This window comes from Oryx dammah, unplaced genomic scaffold (genome assembly GCF_014754425.2).
Source record: "Oryx dammah isolate SB20612 unplaced genomic scaffold, SCBI_Odam_1.1 HiC_scaffold_1, whole genome shotgun sequence".
NCBI lineage: Eukaryota > Metazoa > Chordata > Mammalia > Artiodactyla > Bovidae > Oryx > Oryx dammah.
Genome location: NW_024070185.1, coordinates 95,499,323 through 95,518,502, shown reverse-complemented (window position 1 = coordinate 95,518,502; position 19,180 = coordinate 95,499,323). Strand labels below are relative to the sequence as shown.

At 46.5% G+C, this 19,180-nt stretch overlaps 1 non-coding gene across 1 annotated transcript; it reads left to right on the top strand.

The window, feature by feature from the left end:
- The first annotated feature begins 586 nt into the window (after positions 1-586).
- On the top strand, positions 587-659 carry TRNAE-CUC. Its single transcript has one exon. It is a non-coding gene; the product is annotated as a tRNA-Glu (tRNA).
- Positions 660-19,180: the final 18,521 nt, after the last annotated feature.

The window sequence follows — 19,180 nt, the reverse complement described above, 5'->3', positions numbered from 1 at the left end:
GCCTTTCCTTAGAGCCCTTAGTCAACAGATTCTCAAAGGATCCCAGGGATTCAGATGACTGATATCACCAGTCAGAACAAACCTTGGAAATTCCTTCTTGGATGTTTTTTAAACTTCTGATTCCAAGTCAGCATTCCAAGAAATGGTCTCGATCACAGTCTGTTTGGGTCTCAGACATGAACTGCCAGGGTCCAAGTTACGAACACTCCCTGTGTGTCGAAAGCCTTAAATAATCATCGTGCTTAGTCTTCCCAGAAGTCTCTTAGGCAGTGGTTCTCAGACTTGCGAGTACATCAGAAATGCCCAGAGGGCCTGTTGAAATACAGATTGTTGGTCTCCACCTCTGAGTTTCTGATTCAGTAGGTCCAGGGTGGGACTCAAGTTTCCAGGTGATGCCGTTGCTTCTGGTGTGGGAATCACACAAGACACTTAATTCTCCTGTTTTACAAATGAGGAAATAGAAGCTCACGGAGAGTCAGTAAGGCGCCCAGAATCACAGGATGTAGCAGAGACTACGGTGAGCTGCCCCAAGAGCGTTTCTCACATCTCTCCCCTCTTGCTGTTCTCAAGAAACAGTTTGAGGACTTCCCTGGTGGTCCAGTGGTTAAGACTCTGCACTCTCAATGCAGGGGACACAGGTTCGATCCCTGGTTGGGGAACTAAGATCCCTCATGCTACAGAGCATGGCCTAAGAAGTAATTAATCAATTAATTTTAAAAAAGGATAGAGGTTGAAAATGTTCATTATCCTTTTCCAACATTTCTTGCAGCTGGAGTTGGCTAGGTGACATGATTCCCACCAGGGTCCCTCCTTCCTGCACCAAATCCTGGCAGGATGCCAGGAGATTTGTTTTCATGTCATGCTAGAGACATTGAGCAGGAGGACAAAATATCCCCAGGTCCTTGAATATTGGCAGCTGACCCAACAATCCCAACACTATTATACACTTTTTATTACGTATGAAAAATAAACCCCAATTGGTTTAAGCCACTATTAGTCATACATTCCATTATTTATAGCTATCATCGCTAAAGATACACAAGAATGATCAATATGGGGGCGAGGATGTAAGCCCATTGAACCACTGACTCATTCATTCCACTCTCCATACTGCCACTAGAAATGGAATGTTTTGGCTCTGAAGTACTCAACACACCTAAGAAATATCTTCACTTCCATCTAATAATGTTCATCAAAGGGAAGTGGCTTGAGGAATTTGCCTCAATTCTCCAGCAAAGGAATTGGATGTGGTTTGAATCTAACCAATGTCCCATAACTGACCCAAGTAAGGGTGCCTTTAGAACCTTATACTCAAAGTGTGGTCCACCCACCAGTAGCAGCAGCATCACCTTGGTGACAGAAGCCGAATTTCTGCCCCAATCCCAGTTGTGGGAATCAGAATCTGTATGTTATCCAGATCTCCAGGAGCTTCATATGCTCATTGAAGACTGAGAAGTAGAGTACTCGCTCAATGGTTCCCAAGACTGAGGGTTAGAATCACCCGGAAATCTACAACCAAATATACAAACCAAAAAAACCCGGACCTCACCCTAGACCTGCGGAATCAAAATTCCGCTTCGGTAGGAACCAGAAGCCACATCACTAGTTCTTGATATTGTTTTGTTCAGGGACCTTTTTGAGAAATTCATTAAAGCTGTACTCTTTCTTGCAGAGAACTGAATGACTACATATATGTATTCTACTTCCAATTTCAGGAATTCAGTGAAGTCCACCCAGTGTCTTCCTAGGACGTGTGAACTGCAAAAAAAAAGGAGCTCTCTTTACATGTCCAGGCAGTTACGGAAGTGCACTCGGGATCCTAATGAGAAGAGGCAGCCTCGCTCCTGTCAGCTGGACCAGCCCGGTTAGTTCTCACCTGAAGATGGTTTATGTAACCAGCAAGAGCCCAAGGTCACCATTCAGTTAGCAGCTTCTGCAGCAAGCACAGCTTTGTGCTGCCTGGGCTTTCCCATCAACACAGATTACAGAGCTTTTCATTTCATTTTCACCCAATTAACCTAATTCACATGGAGGATGACTTCCTGCTCAACCATGGCCCATGAGGATGCCACAGAGGCAGGTGCCTTGTTCAATTAAGAGGAGATTTTGAAAAACACATGCACAACACACTCTTCAAAACAAGGTATTCAACAGGCAGGGGCAGAGCACCTCAGCCTCCCCCCACCGACTGGCAGCGCCATCTCTCTCCGCCCACACATTTCTACTGCCACCTTAATTTCCGCATTTTATCATGTAATTGATTACTGGTTTTTTCAGACCTCAGGCTCCTGGAGGCCAATGATGAGTTTTCATCACTCATCATTTATATAGTATATAGTAGTATATATCTAGACCTGGTAAAAGTAGGCGCTGAAAAGATGATGATTGGGTGGATGAGTAAATAGAGAGATGGAAAGATGGAGGTGCTGATCTTTAAGTATAGTAAAATGAAAAGAACAGGAAGAGTCTAGAAAACTCAAAGACAGGCTCTCCTTTGCTCTAGAGCACATGAAGTCTCAGTCAATGCATTTAACCTTGAGTCCTGGTTTAATGCCCCGCTTCATGGATCACTGCTTTGTCATGGCAAAGGAGCTTGCTATGAACCAGAGAGTGCAGGACTATCCAAGACGGACGGGTCATAATCGAGAGTTCTGACAAAAGGTGGCCCACTGGAGGAGGCTATGGCAAACCACTCCAGTATTCTTGCCACGAGAACCCCATGAACTGTATACAAAGGCAGAAAGATATGACACCAGAAGATGAGCTCCCCAGGTCGGAAGGTGTACAGCATGTTACTGCGGAAGAGAGGAGGGCGATTACTAATGGCTCCAGGCTTGGGTGAACTCCAGGAGATGGTGAGGGACAGGGAGGCCTGGGGTGCTGCCATCCATGGGGTCGCAAATAGTCGGACACAACTTAGCAACTGAACAACAACCACAACTTGGTTTACCCTCTACAAGATGGGTGGTGCCACTAAGAACACACAACTGGATTTCTGTGACAACTGAATTAGAGACTATGTGTAAACACGTTTTTGGAGAGAGCAGCCCTCAGGCTAGGACATAGAAAGGGATGAGTCCCAAACTAGCAGAGCTGGGCTCCAGGTCTGGCTTTACCATTGCCGGGTATTTGACCTTGGGCAAGCAGTCTTAAGCTCTCTGTGCTTGCTTCCTGTTTTGAGTAATGAGGATGGCAGTGAGTCCCTCCCTGGGGCTCTGAGGGAGGCACTAAGACGTGGGCAGAGTGTGGTGCTGGCGCTTTATGCCACATTGCTGGATGGCATCTACAGTCTTGGAGTTGCCAATGGGATGCCAGTGGGATGTGGCTGGATAAGAAAAATTGCCGTTTCATTAAATGTGATCAAATTGTGTGGGAAAGCATAATCCAACAAGGAGATCTTTAATTAGAGGTGGGGAGGGAACCGGGTGTCCTAGGAGAATTCTCACCATGCAGGACTCACAGCTCAGCACTCTACAGAACATAAAGCTTTCAAAGCCAAGTTTCACAATTTTCCACCACATGAGCAAACTTCATTTGCCTTGATGAGGCAATAACTTCATGCTTTTATGTATTTCCCTTTTCACCCCTTTTCCTGGCCTCCTCACTCACCCACTGCTTTCTTCACAGCCCCCTGCTTCATTCTGTTCCCTTCCCAGCCCCTGAGGTTGCCAAGCTGCTCAGCGATTTGGGGCCAGAGTCCTGGGTTCAAATCCGTGTGCATGACCTCCCATTTCAGTTCACCTCCCCAGACCTCAGTTCCCTTAGTATCCAGCATCATCCACTCAGCCTCAGGGGCGGGGGCTGCTGTCAGTGGTTAGCAAAACATCACAGCTGCTATGGTGGGTACTGGGAGATCATAGTTTCTCTCTTCTGTGTTTGTGTGTATGTGTGTGTGTGTGTGTGTGTGTGTGTGTGTGTGTGTGTGTGTGTGTACACGGGGATCCAGCTAGAAGAAGCTCCAGTGGATCTGATTCATTTGCTCAGGAAGAAGGGGAAGTGAGAAATCCCCAGACTCAAACCATTCTTGGATGGAAGCCCTCTGCTGCCAAAGCCTATAGAAACATCCTGGTATTTTACAAGCCTCTGGCGCCTTCCACCAGGGCTGGGAGGCTGATTCGGCCGGAAGGGCTAGCAGATCTCCTCTTGACCACCCTGGGGTTCTGCCTCTCTCTCTGCCCAGCTGCTGTCTGTCCAGAGGCAGTTAGGCATCAACCCAGGAAAGGATATTCTTGGCTCAGAATGATCCTCCCCCAAACACCCAACTCAAGAACCCAAACCATGAGCAAGCTTGTGTTTAGGAAGAGCTCTCACAGCAGAAGAGCAGAGAGGAGGCTTGTGAAGGGGCAAGCCTCCGAAGCCCTATTCTGTGGGACAGTGGTCAACTGCCCATCCACGTTGCCTGAGTGCCCCCTCATCCCAGTGCAGCTCACGTTAGGCTCACACACATGCGGCTCTGGGCAGTGTCTGCTATCGTCTCCAGCCCCATCAGTTCTCGCAACAGGGAGAAGAGGAGAAACTGCTAAGTAGCCCTGGGAGGCTGAGCTGCTCAGTTCTCCGCCTACTACATGCTGGGCTCTTTCGTAGGCACCTCTTCCCTTTGGTGGATCCTACTGGGCCCATTTTACAGATGAAGAAACTGAGTCTCATGGAGGTATAAAGTGCCCAGGTGAACTCAGCTGGACCATAGCAGACTCAGGTTTCAAACATGTATCTGGCTAATATTCTGTACAGTGGCCTTTCCACTCCCCAGGACATGTCAGACACCCGCATCCTATAATTTTTCAGACTTTCCACCCAAGTTTCTGGTGGCTTCAAGGCCCAGTTTGAAGGGCAAGCAGAAGAGCACAAAGTGCCACACAGCAGAATACACATGCTGGGGGGTGAATCGGGGCTTTCCTTCTGCATAGTCACAGGGCAGGAACACCCAGCCTTCGCCTGTATTAGCACTGACCACGGCTCCGGAAGTCATCCCTTAGCAGAATGGGGCACAGAAACCATCCCGATCAGTGCCTGGAATACCCCAAAGTTCTAGAGTCCACAAGCTGTCAAAGTTTGTAGCCTCCGGCCTACAAAATACTCTTCACACAGCCAACTTGGGCCAAACTAGCACCTCTCAGAGGCTGCACTTATAGCAGGGCAAAATGACTGATTGAGCAAGTGTGGTTTGGGCCTATAGGCTAAGACTCCAGTGGTAAATAACAAGCTGGGAGGAAGAAAACAATTTATCAGTAGAATGATAGGAAGCCCATGGATAAAACCAGAACTGCACTTTCTCACCGTGCAGAGTGGATGTGAAATTTCCCCCCATTTCTCTGTAAATAAGGGGCTGGCACTATCGGTGAAATAATTTACAACCCAATGTGTTCCACTGTAAATGGCTGCTCTGTTTACGGGCTGTAAAAACATCTCTGAACACACTGACCTTCAGCAGGTGAGCCCTGGAGTTTATAGCACTGAGGAATTGTTTTACTGCTCTCGCAGGGGCCACAGTCATGCTGGACACCTGTCAGGGGTCAGAGGTGGGGGACACGGGCCTCCAGAATCTCAGGAAGACAAAACCCACAGAGGAGCAAGGTGCCCCCACGCGAACCAACCAGATAAAACAAACCACCAGTGCCCAGCCAGAGCTTGGCCAGGGGCAGGCATCCAAGTCCAGCACGAGCCAGTTAAACTGACCTAAGTGGGAATTCCTTGGCGATCCATGGGTTAGAACATGGAACATTCATTCCCGAGGGCCCACGTTCAATCCCTGGTTGGGAAACTGAGATCCTGCAGGCCACGTGGCATGGCCAAATAAACAAGCAAATAAATAGACAGACCTAGGCTAAGGAGTGTGGCCTGGAGGGCACTGCTAGAGTTGGAAGATCCTGTCAGAGGTTTCCCAGGTGGTGCTAGAGGTAAAGAACCCACCTACCAATTCAGGAAACATAAAAGAGATGTGGGTTCAATCCCTGGGTCACAAAGTTCCCCTGGAGGAGAGCATGACCACCCACTCTAGTATTCTTGCTTGGAGGATCCCATGGACAGAGGAGCCTGGTGGGCTGCAGTCCATAGGGTCACAAAGAATCTGACAGAACTGAAGCAATTTGGCACGCAGGCACGTCAGAGGTCAAGAGAATGGAATCCTAGACAGGTCCTGAGGGAATGCCATGGGCCAAGCTGGGATAATCTAAGTAAATTGATAATTGTGAGGAGCAGGAGCAAGAGAAAGCTTAAAGGTGGTGTATTAGTCAGGCTTTCCAGAGAAATAGAGCCAACAGGATGTGAGTGTGTGTGAGTGTGTGTGTGTGTGTGTGTGTGTGTGTGTGTGTGTGTGTACCGCCAGGCTCCTCTGTCCATGGGATTTCCTATTGCAAAGGATCTTCCTGACCCAGGGATTGAACCCACGTCTCTTGCGTCTCCTGCATTAGCAGGTGGATTCTTTACCACTGAGCCACTTCGGAAGCCCATATATGTGTATAATGATATTTATAAAAGGAGATTTATCCTAGGAATTGGGTCATGAAGTTATGGAGGCCAAAAGTTCCACAGTCCGCCACCAGCAAACCAGATAATCTCTGTCAGTGGTGCTGAATGCCTGACACCCGGGAGCACTGAGGTCCAAGGGCAGAAGACGGATGCTTTAGCTTAAGTAGAGAACGAACTTGTCCCTCCCCCCCGCCCCTGCCATTTTGTTCTGTTGAGGCCCCAGGGGATTGAGTGATGCTCACCAGCATTGATGAGGATGACCTTTACTCAGGCTACCCATTCAAATGCTCAGCTCTCCTGAAGACACCCTCACAGATACACCCAGAAATCAGGCATTACCAGGCATCTGGGCATCCCTTAGCCCAGTCAAGTTGACACATCAAATTAACCAGCACAGATAGGGGACTTCCCTGGTGGTCCAGCGGTTAGGATGCTGCCCTTCCACTGCAGGGGGCACAGGTTCAATCCCTAGTTGGAGAACTAAGATCTCACAAGATGCATGCTGCAGTCAAGAAATAAAAATAAAACCCATCACAGATGGGAACTACAGCCTGACAGCGAACAAATCTAGATTAGAGGCCAACTGAGAAATGTTTTAGAAAGTATTCATGAGTCAAAGAAGCAGAAATGATGCATGGGTGAATTGAATTGACAGAAAAGAGCAGGTTCAGGGCAAATCAAAATACTTTTTCTTCTTGACCCTTTGACTTGCTCTGAGAAGGTTTCCTTTTTGCCTATCAATGCCTGCATATGGAGATTTCAGAGGGGCCTCAATGTGGAGCTCACATCCCCAAAGCCAATTGCCAGACTCTCTGGGAAGATGACAAGTACCAGCCTCAGCTGAGCGGATATTCTTTAAGTCTTCACCAGAAAGCTAAGGCAACATTTGGCCAAACCTCTAGCATTTCACACCATGTTATCAGGCACAGACCCTTTGAGAACAGAGAGATTACACCAGAGACGGAAGATGACCCAGCTAAAAGCACACTTGGAGGGCTCCGAGTCCTTCAAGGCGGTGATGCAAGCGAGGACTGCGGACAGTTTGTCCACATGAAGAGTCCTGGAAGACGTCTTCCCTCTCCACAAGCATCCTGGCCAAATGAGGAAGAGTCAAAAGGGTTGGCTTGAAGTTGCCCAATACTCCGGGCCTCTGGGGAGAAAGAAGGAGGAAGCGGACCACTGTGTCCAGACCAAGTTAGAAACGTAGTGGCCCCCATTCCTGGTGTTTTTAATACTGTGCCTTTGAAGGGAATTTTCATTTTTTAATTGAAAAAAAAATTACGGTTGATGACCTGCCAGTTCTTCACACATACAATTATCATCAAAAGCCAGAGGCCTCCAGCTTTCTGTAAATAAACAGGTAGAACAATGTCTGAGAAGACTTGCAGTTTGGGATTGGTGGGGTTGACGGGGAGTCCTTCATTCCTACTCGCCCGGTATGCATATCACATGTCCATTCGTGTGCATACACAGACACACACACACATGCACACACTTAGACACACGTGACTCCTTAAGCAAGGCTTCTCCACCATCATAACCCAGCACTGAGCACTGCGCCTGGGCTGGTATGGCTACATAACTAATTGGCAAATAAATTATTTAATAAATAAGGGTATAAATGAGAGCTAGAAAACAGACTATGAGGAAGAGGGAGAGGAGAGGATACAAAGCAGATGTAGGTTGAAATCTTGCACCCAGAGTGCTCAGCAGTCTATTGGCAAGAGCAAAATTGCATAACACTTTCAAAACTACAAAGCCCCTCCACAGCCCACGTCTCTCGATTCTCATCCCCCTGCAAGAGGTAAGGTCTCTGTGCTGATGTTATAGAAGAGGAAGCTAAAGTCCAGGAAGGTCTGCCGGTTTGTCCGAGGTGGAAAAGAACAGAGCAAGGAACTGAAACTTCTGAAGTCAAAGCTCTGGTGGCTCCTGGCTTGGGACCCCTGAATTAAATCTACACAGTGTAAGCCTGTGACTCCATCACAGTCTAGGAAGACAGGAAAAGCTGACAATGTCCATCTATTCATTCCTTTACTCAATGCTTTTGTAATGGGCACTTGATACATTCCAGGTTGTTTGAGGAGCTAGAGTCACAATAGATGGGATGGTCCCTGTCCTCCCCAAAGACCAAAGGGTGAAAAAGATAAACAAGATAATTAGAGACTGGGAGGAGTGCCATTAAAGAGAGAAACAAGGCGACGGAATAGAAAGTAACTGTGGGACTTCCCTGGTGGTCCAGTGATTAAGAATCTGCCTTGCAATGAGGGGACACGGGTTCAATTCCTGGTCAGGGAACTAAGATCGCACATGCCAAGGGCTGGCTAAGCCCCTGCTCCACAACTACTGAGCCAGCACACTCAGTAAGATCCCACATGTCACAACTAAGACCCAACAGAGCCAAAATAAATAATAAATAAATAATATCTTAAAGCTAAAGAAGGTATATTCTATTTTTAAAAAAGAAAAGAAAAAAGTAATTGTGGGAGTCCATTTGGATGGGTAGCTCTAGAAGCTTCGGAGAAATGTTTGTATGAACCAAGAGCTAAAGGCTGAGAATGAGCCAGTCTTGCTGAGAGCATTCCCGGCAGAGGGAGGGAGCATGTGTCAAGGGCTAGAGGCAGTAAAGAGGCCGTAGAGACCTAGATGAGGAAGGAGGCCAATGTGACAGGAATATGACTCAGAGAAAAGAGTCTTCCATGGATGTAAATGGCAGTATAGACCTGGATGTTGATGGAGACCATTTGGTTTTGCCTGCCCAACTTCCCACTCCCTTCTTCTGGCTTCAGAATATCATTTTCCTCGGAATAATTACTCTTCCACTATTCTCATGCCATGAGGTTGAGTGGGTTGACCCTGCTCCAGCACCAGAAGTGAGCAGGAAAAGTATGCTTGGATCATGATTCCCTGCCTCTGCCATGGGCGGAGTTCCTCACGCTGGCCCCCAGGGTGAGGAATTCCGCCCATGCCTCCATCTTCCCCGCATCATCCCACCAACTATCCCACCCATCCACCCCACCAGCCTGAACACCACGTTACTCAACTAGGCCAATAAACAAGACTTCCACCAGAACTTCCGGTAAAGAGGTAAGCATGAGTTGTGACTGGGGACCATCAATCACAACAGGAGGACATGCCTTAGAATAAACCACCCCAGAGCAGAGCTGAGAACAAGCCCTGCAGCTATGGTCTGAGCCCCAGGATCCAGCTGCACCTAAACTTTTCACCTATGTGAGTCATTACATCCGTTTTTTTTTTTTTTCAACCAAGTTTGAGACAGAGTTTCTCCAACTTACAACTCATGCATGATCCACCCTTACACAGCCATACTGACTGCCAGGTGGCGAACTGACCAAGAAGGGACAGAAGTAGACCCCTCGGGAGGCCATCTGGGCATCAGGAGAGCAGGATCCAAACTTCCAGCCAACAGCATCCAGATTTTTGGAGCAATTGATTACACTGAAATGTCTGGCCATCTGTATACTGCACCCCGCTCGCAGGTCAGGTTCACCTGATGGATAGAGGCACCCACACTTCACGTGGGTTTCCTCCATCAGCCTGGATCACTCTCATATTCTAGGTCTCAGTTCAAAGGACGCTTTCTCAGACTGGCTTCTACCCAAGAGGACTCTACCACTTCTTTTTTTAAAAAAAAAATATATTTATTTATTTATTTATTTTGGCTGTACCAGGTCTTAGTTGCAGCATGGAAACTCTTAGTTTCAGCATGTGGGAGCTAGTTCCCTGACCAGGGATCAAACCTGGGTCCCCCGCATTGGGAGCACAGAGTCTTTGCTGCCGGACCACCAGGGAAGTCCCCTCACCGGTTCTTTTCCATCCCATCAACTGGCTCATGGGTTCACAGCATATCGCCATGGTCCATAATTATCTTGCTTATTTATTTGTTTGTCCTTTTGGTCTGTGTCTCCCAGGGGAGTGAAGGCAAGCTTGAGGAAGACAGGGACATGTGTCTTCTATTCAGCTCCCCTAGCTACTGTGTCTCTTGCTCCTAAACACAGTCGGAATATAGCAGGTGCTCAATAAATACAGTCTGTACACCTTTTGACCCCAGACCTACTCTCCTGACAATTATTCCAAAAAGTTTATCTACTCAAAAGAAACCGTTTCATAGAAATACAGATAGTCCTTGCAAACAAAACTATTTCAAAATCAAGGTCCTTAGGTGAATAATGCCGTAGCCACAAAGTGGTTACTGCAGTCTGAGAGAATTATAAAGATTTAGAAAAATGTCCTCAAATAATATCAAGTGATAAAGGAAGGACTAAAACATTATCTGGATTGTGCTTGTATTTAAAGACAAACACCTACCTGTAATCAAAATCTAAACACACAAGGATAAGTACAGGAAGGGAGGGGAGGTACAAAAATAAACAGGTGATGTGGAAGGTGTGTGGATCCAGGTCTTTTCTTTTTTTTTTTTAATAGTACTGCTTATCTCCTTCCAAGCGGCTTTAACAGTAAATGGGCAACATGAAATTGTGCAAAACCAGATTCAGAATAAAATAGTGTAAGACAAGGACCTGTAGGAATAGTGTCGACCACAGAACTCTTGGGAAGTTTCCATGGGATCCTGGATTTAGAAGTACCCAGTCCAGGTCTGGTATAAATGTTTGTTCCATAAAATTTAGTAATAAAAGAACTACAATAAAAGCATAATGCTGATAAGCATCATCATCTGAAGGTAGGAGGATGGGCTCCACTCCTACCTGTGTGACCTTGGGGGAAATATTTAACATCTAGAAGCCTCCATGTCCCCATGTGTAAAAGGAGATGATGACAGTGTCTACCTTGTCCAGTTCTTTTGAAGCTTCCTCGGATCCGGCAAGAACTCAGAAGAGATCATCACCATCACCATCAGCACTGAGCAGTAACAGTCGTAGGGAACAGAGTTTCAACCAGGCTTCTATTATTCTGTCCCTTGATCTGGCCGAGGCCCGCAATCCCTTACTGTTGTTAACTGGGTGCAGAGAAAAAGGCTTCAATGGACACAGACGTGTAGAAAGAAATGAATCACTGACCCTTCAAGAGAGGGGATTTTTTTTTTATTATTCCTATGTCACATCAAAAGGGCACTTGACTCTTATAAAATGCTTTGCAATCACTTATTCGCTGCTCGCTGAGAGTCGAGTGGGGGAAGCCTAAGTCATCTGCCCTCTCTTCTGCAGGCCTGCTGTGCTCCTGAGCTCTGAGATCGGGCAAAGAAGCAGATGCTGTCCATGACCAAGAGGAGCTGTCTCCCAAGGTACAGAGACGCATCAGGAACCACTGAAGGGGCAGGACTGCCTTGCACACGGTCCATCACTGTCTTGAGAAGCAGACAGAGATCTAATCCATCCCGTGTGCCAACGATTCATCCTCTTAGCGTTGCTTCTAGCTGTCTCTGGCTTTCCCTGTCCTCACCCCAAGCACCTTAGAGCAGTCCTTGGGCCTCCCTGACCTCATTGGAGGAACAGGTTTACAGTCAAACTGCATCTCTATTTAAATTCTAGCTCCGCCTCTTCCTAGCCATGACTCTGGGCAAGTTATTTCAACTCCCCAAGGCCGTTCTCTGCGAGGCTATTATGAGGATTAACTAAGATTTGGGGATGATGCCTAGTACAAGTTCTGGACATAGTATGTGTTTGAAAAGTGACAGTTATTAGTAGCAGCAGTAGCAGTAGTACAAAGACTCGAGAGAGAATATTCGAAGCCAGTTAGGAAGTTATTAAAAAAAGAGGACAAAAGAAAGGAAGGGAGAGAAGGGCTGGGGATCGGGGGAAATGTGACCACAAGCTTCCCCAGCATAAACCAGCCTGTCAACCCCCTTCATTTACAGGATGAAGTCCATCCTCTTGACACGCCCCATGTGAGGGGCTCCAGGGTCCAACCTGAGCCTCCCTCCCAGGATACACTCTTGCTGCTCTCAGCACTTGGACACTCTGCTCCAGCCGCACTGAGCCCCTGGATGCTCTTCCAAAGCACCATGGTCTCCCATGGCTGGGCTGGGGGTCTCATCTCTTGCTCCCTCAGAGCCTGGGTATTGCCCTCAGGAGACAGACACTAAGCTTTCAGGGGACGCCTAGCTGTCAGTCTACCCCACGAGTTCCTTGAGTCCCCTCTTGCAGACTCTCATCTGATTGATTTCCCTCTCCCAAGTTATCTCTCGCTGAGCTCAACCTGCCTTGGATTGAATGGATATATGACAAACTGTGCACTGTGCGGCAGAAACAATTCTGGTGGCTTCCCTGGCAGCTCAGAGGTAAAGAATCCATCTCCTGCAATGCAGAAGACACCAGAGATGCAGGTTCAATCTCTGAGTTGGGAAGATCCCTAGAGGAGGAAATGGCAACCTACTCCAGTATTCTTGCCTGGGAAATCCCATGGACAGAGGAGCCTGGCAGGCTATAGTCCATGAGGTCGCAAAGAGTCGGACATGACTGAGCAACTGAACACACACACAGGGAGAGAGTGAACAATTGTCAAGAAGACCCCGGTTCAACTGCTGGGTCGGGAAGACCCCCAGAGAAGGGATAGGCTACCTACTCCAGTATTCTTGGGCTTCCCTGGTGGCTCAGCTGGTAAAGAATCCACCTGCAATGCAGGAAATCTGGGTTCAATCCCTGGGTTGGGAAGATCCTCTGGAGAAGGGAAAGGCTACTCACTCCAGTATTCTGGCCTGGAGAATTCCATGGATCGTATAGTCCATGTGGTAGCAAAGAGTCAGACACGACCAGTCGACTTTCAGTCACTCACTCGCTCGATCAAAGGCTCTGCATTTACCAAGGAGCCTTGTTCCTTACAACCAGCCCCAGCTCTGCCCAACAGGGTGAATCAGGTCGTCTGCCTTCCACCCTCATGGGTGCCCGCAAGGAGCACCCACAGGCCTCAAGCCACCACTCTACCCTGCTGATTTTCCTCACCCGAGCTTGAAGGAAAGCAGAATGAACAGCATGTCTGCACATGCTAAAAGTCACAATCACGATTCCCCGTGCTCCAGAGGGCCTTCAACCACTCTTTTCTTTTTCTCAACCACTCTTTCTGAGGCTCAGGGATGGAGGAAGGGGATGAAAAAGAAGGAAAGTGAAAGTGAAAGTTGCTCAGTTGTGTCCAACTCTTTGCAACCCAATGGACTATACAATCCTTGGAATTCTCTAGGCCAGAATAGTCGAGTGAGTAGCCTTTCCCTTCTCCAGGGGATCTTCCCAACCCAGGTATCAAACCCAGGTCTCCCGCATTGCTGGTGGATTCTTTACCAGCTGAGCCAGCAGAGAAGCCCAAGAATACTGGAGTGGGTAGCCTATCCCTTCTCCAGAGGATCTTCCCAACCCAGGAATGGAACTGGGGTCTCCAGCATTGAAGGCGGATTCTTTACCAACTGCGCTATCAGAGAAAGAAGGACCAGATATTAAAGGGGCACTCCTCTGAGAAGCAAACTCCAGAGAGTTGGAATCGAAGACCCATGTCCTGAGAATTACACTATCACAAGAATGCTATTTGCTAGCTCATGACATAAAAACAGGTTTATTCCCCCAATTCACATTTTCATTTCTCCCCAGAAGTTGATCACAAGTTCAAATCCTTCAGGGCTTGATATGATTATCCCTATCCACCTGCAAAGAAAGATATTTTCCTGAAGATTAGATTTATTGTTATCTTCTATAAATACAGTGCTTTGCAGATAATGAGGTAGGAGCCAGAACATGTACAGGAGAACTGAAGTTTATCACCACTGTTCCTGGGCTGGGTCATAAAGCTGAACAGATGCCCAAATGAACGCCAATAATTACTATGCATAAATGATCATATATGACTATTTCATACCTCAATGTGAATGTTTGTTTTTTTTAACTATGTAAAGGACAAGATGTGGCCGTTAACATTTCCCATTGTGACCAACTCAGTGGACATATCTATTGAAAGCAATGCCATATAAACCTAGATTTTCTAAGACAGTTGGAATAAATCTCACCTTCCCTGACACATCTCAGAAGACTTGAAAATACTGATGTGAGACATGTGCGGTTGCTGAGGTATTGAGATTCCTATAAGGGAGTTTGTGCGTATAGAACAGCCAGAGTGTTTGTCAATTAGAACACGACTCCTCAGAGTCATGCCTCAGAGGCAGCCTCCCCACCATCCATTGTGTTCCGAGGGGCCGGCATATGGTAGGGAGGCGACAGGTTCGGATGAATGAATGAATGAGTAGGTGGAGTAGATCATTTCAAACATGAGCCTGCTTATCTCTAGGATTCACTGTGAAAACGTAAAGTTGAATTTTAAAAACATATCCTTTCCTGTCCCTAATCCTAGGGTTGCCCCTATACCCATTGGTCAAGCATTCACAGTTTAAAGAACATATATTAATTAGGGTGTTTTCAACAGCAAAGGATAAGCCACCAAATTTAAAGTGGCTTAAAGAATTAGAACAAGTATGGGCATCCCTGGTGGCTCAGTAGCAAAGAATCCACCCACAGTGCAGGCCACATGGGTTCATTCCCTGGGTTGGGAAGATGCCCTGGAGAAAGAAATGGCAACCGGCTCCAGTACTCCTGCCTGGGAAATCTCATGGATAGAGGAGCCTGGTGAGCTAAAGCCCATGGGATTGCAAAGAGTTGGACAAGACTTACTGACTAAATCTCAAATACACCAACTGCTGGGGCTTCAAAGGTTGTTTCAGAAGAGGCCCTTCCCACCCCCACACACTATTAAGCATGAGTGCCCATTAAAGTAAGCTTTCAGTTTCATTATTCAAAAGCAGAGAATCTTATTGAACTCAGAGTAACCACAGTTACTCAAAGGAACCACACAAGGCAGGTGTAGATCAGAGCATGTGTCTTAGTGAGGCTCCCCTAAACTTACCTGGCTGTGTCACTGACTTTTCTTATCTGTGGTTTGTGTCACTAGACTAGAGGAATTTACTTCTATGGCTTCTGTTCCAAGGGAGTATTCAAACCAATCACAAGTGAGTCCATTTCCTCACCTGCAGAAGAAAGCAGAGTGTGCTTGCTGCTGCTGCTGCTAAGTCGCTTCAGTCGTGTCCGACTCTGTGCGACCCCATAAACGGCAGCCCATCAGGCTCTGCAGTCCCTGGGATTCTCCAGACAAGAACACTGGAGTGGCTTGCCATTTCCTTCTCCAATGCATGAAAATGAAAAGTGAAAGTGAAGTCACTGAGTCGTGTCCAACTCTCAGCGACCCCATGGACTGCAGCCTACCAGGCTCCTCCGTCCATGGTGTGCTTAGGAGTCCTCAAACATCACTCTACCTTCAGTACCACAGGACACCAGAAACCCCATTTTCTCATATTTTATTTGAGAATTTTGATACAGAATGCTAACCCACTGATAAAGACTTTGATGCTGGGAGGGACTGGGGGCAGGAGGAGAAGGGGACGACAGAGGATGAGATGGCTGGATGGCATCACCGACTCTATGGATGTGAGTTTGAGTGAACTCCGGGAGTTGGTGATGGACAGAGAGGCCTGGCGTGCTGTGATTCATGGGGTCACAAAGATTCGGACACAATCTGAGCGACTGAACTGAACTGAACTGATGACAAATCCATTTTTTCCAATTCAGATAACATGAAGATGAAAGAGGTAGGGTGAGTTTGAGGTTGATTTGACCACTTCATCAAGGATCTAGAATTTTTCCGTGTCAAATACATCAACTTTGTTCCCAGACTGACTCCCTTTATGGTCACAAAATGGATGCCACAGTTCCAGGCATCACAGGAACAGAGAAATATCCAGAGACAGAACAGAGACTTAATCTTCTAGTTTCCCCTTTTGAAGAGTTGAAGAAACCTTTCCAGGGAGCCTCCCCCCATTATTCTATCTCTTAGGCCATAGTAGATGATACACCTTCCCTAAAATCCATTGCTGAAGAAGCAAAGGGTGATTATGGTAACTAAGTAAATGAATGGCAATTCACTTGAGGTAGATACCTTCCACTGCCAAACTGAGATTCTGTTAGAAAGGGGAAGTAGGCAAAGTCCAGGCAAGCAATAGGACCTGTACAAAATGTTTCCCATGAACCGGGGCCTTTCCGATTTGAAGCTGACTGGGTTCTAGGCATCTCTTCAGGCAGGGAGGCTATGGAAGGGAAGGGCGTGGGCACTTGGGTCACCCATGTTGTCTGCTTCTGGCTCCTCTAAGGGCCTCAGCCAAGTCTGTGGTGGAGGAGTGGAAGGGAGCGCTGGCGTGACGATTTCTGGCAGTGTGGCCACTGCCAGTCGTTCACCTGCTTACAACACTTCCCCAGGCTTCCACATCTCGCAGGATATGTTAGGAAAAAATATAGTCAGGGTACAAGAGCAAAGGGAGCCACTTTATTGGGTACCTCTGGGACACACGGCATTTTTTCTACACACCAAATCATTTAATTCTCACAGTAACTGCCAGCTAAGTTGTCACCAGCACTCTGTCATAAATGAGGAAGCTGAGGCATGATTAAACAACTGCCAACATCCCACAGCTAGAAAGTGGCAGAGCCAGGCCTCAAGCTGCCTGACTCTAAAACCTGCAGCCTCTGAATGCAGAGGTGTTACCCTCCAGTGGGGGACGGAGTACCAAGCTACCAGTGATGAGAAAGAGAAACACACAGAAACTGTGAAGTCAGTGTAGGAACATTGCCAGGAACATTGCCAAAGCTGAAGAAAGAGCTAACAATGTTCAGGAACTCAGAGTTGGCATCTCATTATGACCCCATAAATTGATCATACACACACAAGGTCCAAACAAGGCACCCTCCACTCCCAAAGCCGCATCCGTGGGTCATCACAGGTGGATTTCATAAGACCCCCTAAACCAGTGTCACTCAAAGAATGGTCCACGGGCTCACGATGGGTCATAAACTATTTGTTTCCAATTCAAGATAGATACGGAAAGGAAAGACAGTAGGAACCTTTATAATGCTCTGACACAGCCGTGATGCTGAAGCCCACAGTTAGGAGACTCTCATGGAACGGGGTCTGAGTATTGAACGCAGGCTGCATCTCCCACAGGCTACATTCTAGCACTGGCGTGTGATGGATTTTTTAAAGCGTTTACTGAAAGTAAATTAATAAATTTTTTTTAAATTTCTTTACCACAGAGCATTGGAAAAGCACTGCCCTAATGTTCTCTGGGTAGACATAATTACTCCCATTTTACAGGCAAAAATAATGAGACTCAAAGAGACTGAGTCACTTGCCCAAGGTCAACACCAAGAGGCAGGAAAGACAAACTCTCTCATTCAGCCAACAAATGAGAACCATGAGATCTCTCAGCTCCTGACAACAGAAAGAGTATTGGCAAGAGGAGCTGTTAAAAGGTAAAAAGGTGGAGGCTTACTTAAAAAAAAAAAATTTCCTCTACCTCTTCCTTTGCCAAAAGTCCAACTAAGATGCCTCAGGGAAGAACTGTCTATAGAACAAAAGGGAAATGAATGTCTTCATTCCTGACAAAGACCAGTCTTTTGCATCCTGATATGCAGATGGGCTTACTAATTGTTACTGCAATTGCACTTCCACAAATCAGGAAGGACTCTTAAAAATCCTCCCAGGCTGGCTCTAGAACTCACCAGCCCCATTACTGACCCTAGGACCAATCCAACTGAACCACCCACCTCCCCAGAACTTGGCCCTTTCTAGAATGTTCTACCATGACCTCTTCCTGGTCCCCAATTGGAAAAACTCTGCTCTGCCTGAAAGCATTTTTAGAATAGATTATTGTTGGAGCAACACTCTGGGTTTCAAGAACTAAGAAGCCTTCAAGGTCATCTTCCTTTTTTATATTTTTTAACTATTAATCTTTACAGACACTATATTTATTGAAAAAAAATTTATGTGACAGGTAAACTTGTGTAGTTCAAACCTGTGTTGGTCAACGATCAAATGTATTTGTGTGTGTATATATAATATATTTTTATTTATAGATCAATAAAATAAAATCTCTATTTTTATATATATTTGCTCTTGTTAGAAACTCTCAATTCCTATTTTCTTGAGTATTTTTATCTTCCATGGATGTTGTTTTTATTTAAGGCTTTTTCAGCATCTATCAAATTTTCTTAGATTTTTTAATTATTTTTTCTCATGGATTTTTTTTTTATTAAAGTATAGTTGATGTACAGTGTTTCAGGCATACAGCAAAGTGATTCAATATTCCCTGATAGCTCAGTTGGTAAAGAATCTGCCTATAATGCAGGAGACCCTGGTTCAATCCCCAGGTTGGGAAGATCCACTGGAGAAGGGATAGGCTACCCACTCAGTGTTTGGGGGCTTCCCTTGTGGTTCAACTGGTAAAGAATCCACCTGCAATGCAGGAGATCTGGGTTCTATCCCTGGGTTGGGAAGATCCCCTGGAGAAGGGAAAGGCTACCCACTCCAGTAATCTGGCCTGGAGAATTCCATGGACTATATAGCCCATGGGGTCACAAAGAGTCAAACATGACTGAGCAACTTTCACTGCATTTCACTTCATAACATATATTTATATATCAGGTTGTTTTACATTATTCAAGTTCATTTTAAAAGAAGGTATATATAATGGGGCTGCTCAGAGGTCTCCTAAAGATACCCCAAGACAGGGGCAAAAGTAGAGGATCACACTGGGGAGTGGAAAACTGTTGCCACCCAGGTACCTCTTGCTCCCTCTCTCGTGGAAACCACCAAGAGAAGGCAGAGTCCCAGGAAACTCTCTTGCACTTACTATCTCAGCTTCTCCCACCTGTCT